Source organism: Scyliorhinus torazame, chromosome 17, assembly GCF_047496885.1.
Source record: "Scyliorhinus torazame isolate Kashiwa2021f chromosome 17, sScyTor2.1, whole genome shotgun sequence".
Classification (NCBI taxonomy): domain Eukaryota; kingdom Metazoa; phylum Chordata; class Chondrichthyes; order Carcharhiniformes; family Scyliorhinidae; genus Scyliorhinus; species Scyliorhinus torazame.
Window position 1 is genome coordinate 26,602,015 of NC_092723.1, and position 6,000 is coordinate 26,608,014.

A 6,000-nucleotide genomic window follows, 5' to 3' on the forward strand; every position below is an offset into this window, starting at 1 on the left:
GTGCTGTACTGTCGAAGGTGCTGTACTGTTGAGAGTGCTGTACTGTCGAAGGTATTGTACTATCGAAGGTGCTGTACTGTCGATGGTGCTGTACTGTCGAGAGTGTAGTACTGTCGAATGTGCTGTACTGTTGAAGGCTCTGTCCCGAGAGTACTGTACTGTCGAAAGCTCTGTGCCGAGAGTGCTGTACTGTCGCGAATGCTGTCTGTCAGATGGGACAATAGACCGGACACTATATATTCTCTCTGATGGATGTAAATAATTCCATGGCTATTTAAAAGGGATGTGTCTGAGCAAAAGAACATTTTTTAAAAACTTAAACCAGACACAAAGCTCATTGCTGTGGATGTAACACATTTGGGATGAGCAATGAATGGGGCCTTTCCAATTTGGGCATTGAGAATGAAGAGAAAAGCTTCCACTTTTGATCCTTTACCCGATGAGCAGGGATCCAGACCTCTGAAGCTCAAACTGTCTTTTGCACAGCTCGCTATTTTCATTCCCTTTGCCTTAATTGCCCTCAACATCCACTCAGCACCCTATTCTTCCTCGACTTACAGCTGAATCAATCAGCCTTGACCACACTCCCCTCCTCTCACCACACTCTGCTCATCTCCCATTGTCTCCCGTTTCTCTTCTGCTCAATTCCCTACCTCTCCCCTTCCCCTCCGCCTCCAGTTACCTCACCTTCCCTCTGTTCACCTCTCTCACCCTACCTTCACCCTCAGATTCCCTCCCCACCACTCTCCCTCCCTTTCATTCACCATCTCTGACACTGCTCTCCTTTCCAGTTTCAGTTCATTTCCCTGAAATATACACACTGTGGCCCCCATAACCTTATTGATGTAATACCCAGAGTAATGTAGAGTGATAACTTGGAGTCCTGGGCCCACTTGGTTTATGGCGAGTTAGTGCAGCTGGAGGCGGCACTACAGCTCTCAGTGGGGAATACTGATCGAAATCTGGGGCAAGATTCTGGAACTTCCTCCCTAACAGCACTGTGGGTGTACCTACACCACATGGGCAGCAGCGGTTCAAGATGGCGGCTCACCATCACCTTCTCAAGGGCAATTAGGGATGGCCAATAAATGCTGGCCTAACCAGCGATGCCCCCATCCCGTGAATGAAGAATAAAACAAGGCTCCTGTTTGCTATTCCTGCTGTTCCTCAGACACCGTTAAATAACTGGCCTTCACTCAATTCCTCAGCTGACTCGTGAGTGGTGGCTACGTGGGAGAGTGCTGCAGGAATGTACCAGATAAACAATTATTGTTTTCAAGAGAAGATGGGACAAAAATGAGGGCTGGGGTGCTGCTGGGAATGTGTAATTCTACAAGTTGGTTTCGGCTGCAATCGCTCAGGTTCTTCCAAACGTGGAATGAATTTCCAGCCATGAGGGGGAGCTGAGAATCCATTCTCGGCTCCAATTTGATGCGAGTTGGCACCTCGCATACAAACGTTCCAATTGAATTGCATCCCTCCTTCACCAGAGGGATACAGGCCACAGCTGGGTGAGAGAGGTTTATCACCCCGCACTAGGCCACACACAATGCGCCAGCATGCAGTGCCAACATGCCCCACACAGTGCACCAACATGCAGTGCCAACATGCCCTGCACAGCTTTTCAAACATTGTCCATGTTTAGCAATTGACTTGTTGATGGCAGCTAGCCTGACCACCACTGACCAATCAGTGTTGGTTTACAAATCGCAGTATTAAAGCTCATAAAATATAGAATTAACAACAATTCCAATAACTAAGCAGCAAATTTCTGGCGCTGAACAATAATCGTTGCATTCTGTATGATGTTCAGAGATTGACGTAACTTGCGTTAAATGTCAGTAGTTAAAGTTCCTGTGTATGTTATTGGTACTTTAGGTAAAGTAGTATGAATGTGTATTTGGGGTAGGAATTATTTTAGCGTTTCGGCCGAGCCCAGTTAACGTATAGCACATGATGGTAAGCACAGTGGGGACATACCTTTGCTATTTCTCTCGATTTAGTGTAGTAAGATCCTGTTGTTTTCAGAGATTTATAGATTTCTGCTTTAAAGTGTTGATAAATTGTACAACCAGATGGATCCGATATAATCATTCATTGCACTTTATTATTGCTAGAGGTGCAGCAATATATCCAGAGATAGAAGCATACAGCACAAAAAGGGGCCACTCAGCCTATCATGCTCCTGCTGGCTCATTGATAGAGAAACCCAATTGCTTCCACTCCTTCGGCACTTTCTCTACAGCCCTGCAAATTTTCTCTTTTTCAAGTATTTATCTTTGGAAAAATAATTGTATTTGAACGTTTCTATTGAATCTGTTGCCAGATGAACTATTTACACTTGTTTTTTTAAATATAAATTTAGAGTACCCAATTCATTTTTTCCAATGAAGGGGCAATTTAGCGTGGCCAATCCAGCTTGCACATTTTTGGATTGTGGCAGCGAAACCCACGCAAACACGGGGAGAATGTGCAAACTCCACACGGACAATGACCCAGAGCCGGGATCGAACCTGGGATCTCAGCGCCGATGAGGCCGCAGTGCTAACCCACTGCGCCACCGTGCTGCCCTAACTATTTACACTTGTGACAATGCTGAAAGTTAGAAAATCTGAGACGAGAGAGGTTGCTTGCAATACCATCTTACAGCCCCAGTGGGGCCAGTTGTTAATTTAGACTCTGCATTGTTCATTCAGTATGTGGTGCTGGGGGCATCTACAGGTGGTTCCTGGTACTGCAGGCAGTTAACCCAGTGCACGGCTAGTTAACCCAGTGGACAGCAAGTTAACCAGTATATGGCTAGTTATCAAGACTGGCTTAACTTCAGGAACCGCGATGTTCTCAACTTGGATTACCAGCTGGTTTAGACAGGTGACCGTGGAAACTCAGGTTTGGGATTCTGAGGTTTACATGGAGTTCCAGCTTCTCCACAGTGATTTCTGTTGACCCTTACTATCCCAGACACTAGCCATTGGGGAAAGATCGGAGAGTGACCACTGACCGCTAACTTGTGGCTATCCCTCAATTGGGTTTACCACTTGCTTAAGAGGAGGAGGAAGGGGAGAAACACCTTTCTGACTGAATAGGAAATGTGACCTTGACCCACTTGTTGATATTAGCAGCTTAGATGTTGTCAATACTGCGGTAGAGATGCCGAGATCTCCTCACCCCCCCTGTATGAAAGGGGAGGCGGGTATTCTCAACCCTGGTGCCAGTTTGAATAAGTCAAAAACCTCCAAAAACAGCCCCGAATAGGAAATAAAAATGATACACAAGAAATAGAAGCAGAAAGTTCTGGAAAGATAAAGCTGGCTTGAAGGTAACTGAAAGGGGGACGTTTGGAGCGGGCGTCACCCAAGCAGCTGTGACAGAGAGACTGGCTCTGGGATTTTCTGAATTTGTCAAATCGACTGTTTAATTCCAGCAGTTTCTGTTTTCAGGAAATTTCTTCACCTCCAGGTTTCGATCCGTATGGGTGGCTCGTGTGAGAAATGGAAAACTCTGAGCTCTACACTAGAGGGCGCAGGATAGTCAAAACATCACCAATGCTTCCTGGGCAGTACTGTCCTGTCCCTTCCTCTATAAATGGTGATCAGGGCAGAGACAGCAGAGATACAATCAGTCGGAGTTAGCAGCTCTGTCGTGTCAATCATCTTTGTATTTTTCAGGGGGTCCCCTGCTGTAGACTTGGCAGTGCAAATACCATTCAGCTCATGCAGCATTCCAGTCACTCAGATAGCATAATGAGCTTTATGGTTGGCCCGGTGCCCACTATTACACTTTTGACTTCCTGTGTCCACGTTTAGAATGAAAATTCTCTCTTTAAACAGGTCACACTGTCATGACATGCCCACTAAAATGTAGCACCGTTACTGGGTGAATGTACGAAGGTCAAAACACCTTCCAGTGCAAATGAGGACGTTTTACGGAGAAACCTTGACAGGCTTGGTAGGCCCGTGATTTTAATATCGATACACGTCGGACAAAAATAGCAATGTCAACTAAAATTTCAGATACTAAATGTGGGATAAGAGATTGAACAGGAGAAAATGAGCAGCAGCAAGTAAAGTTTGTGAGTTGTTTTGCAGGTTACTTATCCATTACTATCCCAGTGATTTTAGTTACTGATCAATCTGCCCTGTATTCCTGTGTCTGGGGTCACAGCGTCACTCGGGGTCACGGTGACCCAATTCAGAGCGAAGGGGCAACGTGAGAAGCAAATAAGCCCAAGGAGCTGCCAACAGCCAAGGGGTTCATTTACTTTGTGATTAATTCTTACCTGGGGCTCATCCTCAGCACCTGATACTTCCCGAGCAAAAGTTACCCATGATTGTTACACCTCTAGTCTTTATAGGTAGGATATTGACCATTAATGAATTCTAATTTGGTATTTGTGTGACTTAGAGAATATAGTGATAGTTTAAAGATATTTATATTGTACATTGAAACTGTATATGTCTGTGTACATTATGTTAAATTATGAAATTTACAAATGTTACGCTGAATATTTTCAAGCTATTGTTGTTTTGTGGTGCTGTATATATTCATTGTATATTTAATATATGATTATATGGGAAGAGTTAGAATTTCCTTGTTTTATATTGTTTGAAGAAGTTTCTTGTCTTTTTCTGGTGGATCTGCGTTTATCGTTTATTTATTATTTAGCTCCATTTTCCTCTGATGTCTGACTGGGGAGTAAATGTTTGATTCTCTTGCTCCTGAGACTAGCGGGAGGTACGCGGGAATAGGTGTACACTGAAGCCGGAGGCTGGGATGCCGATAGTCCTGGTCCGCAAATAAACTGTCCTCACGGGCCTGAAGGGGCCGGATCACCCCAACCACCACCTCCCCCACACACACAGTCACACGTCACAAAGGTGGTGTCAGGTTGAGCGCCTGACACAAAAGACCAGCTTCCGGAGCGGGGACAGCCGGAACTACTAGGGACATCTCTACTGGGGCAGCGACCAAATACAGAGTGAGGATCGGGGCCTTCACTCACCTTCCAGGAGCAGACTCAGCCATACCTGCGAGGGACACTTCTACCGGGGCAGCTGCTAAATATAGGGCGAGGATTGGGGCCTTCACTCACCTTTTGGGAGTGGGGGATCTACGAGGGGCACCTCTGCTGGGGCAGGGGGCTGAGTTTCCGAAAACATCCCCGAAGTGACATCACAGAAAAGCGGTAAGTCCACTGGGTGGTAAGAACCTGCTGTTAGCTTTAACTAGAAAAATAGATCGTTTATAAAGAAGTAGCTCCTTGAATTTCAGTAAGGAACACGAGCAATATGGAAAGTAAAGTAAAATCAAGTCAAAGTGAAATAAGATAATTTAGTAAATAAAGTAAGATAAGGTTAAAGAGCAGAGCTGGGAGGAAAAAAAGAAAGAGCGAGACTCAGAGCGGAGTGTGAGCTTGGAGTTTGGAACTCCTGAGGTGACGTCAGGATTCAAAAGTGACATATGATAATGGAAGCAGCTGATTGGGTGAGTACAGTCGGGTAAGCTTTTAGTAATTTTATCACTTATTGTTTGTAAGGTCTTTATTTTATGGTTTATAGTTTGTAAGGGTTATATTCTGTAGTAACTAGGAACAGGGAAGAAGAGCCCTATAGTAATTGTTATTATTTGATATTGAGTGTCTTCCAAAAGGTTTGATTTAAAGAGGTAAGTTAGGGCAGGAGAGCTCAAAGCTTTGGTGTGCTCTTCCTGCGCCATGTGGGAAGCCAAGAACATTTCTAGTGTCCAGGGTTAGCGTGTGTGCAGGAAGTGTCTCCCACAGCAGCTCCTGGAAGCCCGGGCTTTGGAGCAAGAGCGGTGGCTGGGGACATTGTGGAGCATCCAAGAGGTGGAGAGTATCGTGGATAGCATGTATAGAGAGGTAATCACACCACGGTCAGGCAGGAAGGGAATGGGTGGCCACCAGGCAGAGCCATAGGTGCAGGAAGGCAGTGCAGGAATCTCCTGCGTTGGGGATTTACTTGTAAGGGGAATAGATAGATG